Source organism: Crocuta crocuta, unplaced genomic scaffold, assembly GCF_008692635.1.
Source record: "Crocuta crocuta isolate KB4526 unplaced genomic scaffold, BGI_CrCroc_1.0 scaffold971, whole genome shotgun sequence".
Classification (NCBI taxonomy): domain Eukaryota; kingdom Metazoa; phylum Chordata; class Mammalia; order Carnivora; family Hyaenidae; genus Crocuta; species Crocuta crocuta.
In genome coordinates this window covers 300,532-301,950 of record NW_027527401.1, presented here as the reverse complement: position 1 = coordinate 301,950, position 1,419 = coordinate 300,532, and the positions used below count along the sequence as shown (strand labels likewise).

The 1,419-nt window shown below is 68.5% G+C and overlaps 1 protein-coding gene across 1 annotated transcript in view; it reads left to right on the top strand.

Moving 5' to 3' along the window:
- The window catches only part of GPSM1 (G protein signaling modulator 1), a 21,754-nt gene that overhangs the window by 16,810 nt on the left and 3,525 nt on the right, over positions 1-1,419 (top strand). The gene's annotated exons all lie outside the window — the stretch shown is intronic.

Genomic DNA, 1,419 nt, shown 5'->3' with positions numbered 1-1,419 from the left:
AGCGACCTTCCGGGGGAGGCCCCTGCGCGGCCCCCACCAGCTTGACGCTGGGCCCCTGCCATCCTGCCTGCACTTCCCCCAGGAGGCCCTGACCAAGTGCAGCCCCCTGGCCGGGGCCCCGACTCGAGCCCTTGGCACCTTGGGCTCTGGGCCCTGGGCCGGGGTGCAGCAGAGCGGAGCCCCGAGTTGGCATCTTGACCTACCCCAGCCTTGGCGCTGGGCCTGTCCTGCTCGGACAGGAGGGGCAGGGGGCCCGGGGGGTCTCTGTCCTTTGAGCTGCCACCTGCTGCAGGCCTCACGCCCAGGACCACCCGCTCGGCCGCCCCTCCCGGCCCCCGTCGCCCCGCAACCTGAGCCCAGGGCCGGGTACCGCTCACTGTACCCGGGAACCCGGGCTGCTCGCGGGGTCCCTGGGCGGCCCCTTGCTGGGTGTGCAAGCGCCCCCCCTCTGTGTCAGCAGCGGCTGGTGAGGGCTCGTCAGGAATCCTTAGAGCGAACCAGCACCCGCTAGGGGCCGTCTCTGCCGTGCGGTCTCTGCCCAGCTCTGAGGGGGCCTCCAGGAGGCCACCAGCCAGCGAGAGTGGACAGGCCAGGGCTGGGCAGGGGGCGCTGGCATCAGAGAGGAGGTGGGGGCGGCACCCTTCTGCAGCCAAGGTGGCCTCCCGAAGCCACCCCATCCACGCATCAGCGCTCAGGACCAGACGTGGGGAGGCTGGTGGGGAGGGGGGTCCTGCCCTTGGTGGGGGCCCCGAGACACCAGTGCCTCCAGCCTCCTGTCGTATGGACGTGTAAGCCGAGGCTCAGCGTGGGAGGGGGTTGCCCAAGGCCGCCCTGCCAGTTGGGACGTAGGCAGGCCCAGTGGCCTGGTCTCCCGCTTCTCACTGCCCCCTCCCTGCTCCCATCAGCAGGTCGCCCCAGGGTCAGCCCTTCTGCCTGCCGCCCAGAGACCCTGTGCTCCCAGCATGTCCAGGCTCTGCCCACAGCCATCCAGAGCAGATCCTGGGCACCTTGGCCAGTACACAGAGGGTGCTTTAGCCTGAACGCCCCACATGTCTGCTGCCCTCTGGGCCTGCCCACTCGTCTAGGACTCAGACCCCAGAAGGGGTGGGGCTAGAGTGGAACACAGCAGGCCTCACCTCCCCTAACTCTCGCTCCTTGCCTTTGGTGATACGACCTGATGTTGCTGGCACCTCTGGGTCTCCCATCACTGCTGCCAGCGCCCTGGTACATACCCGTGTGATATACAGACTGGCCAGTGAGGCTCCCTGCCTACCAAGGGCCTAGTCATTCACTCACCCGCTCATTCATTCGTCCATTCAGCAGACACTGGGGAGTGCTGTGCTGGGTGCCAGAGCCCCGGAGGTGCGGGCGGTGGGGGAGCTCACTGCAGGGGCTGCCATAGCGTGTGGTCGTCTCACG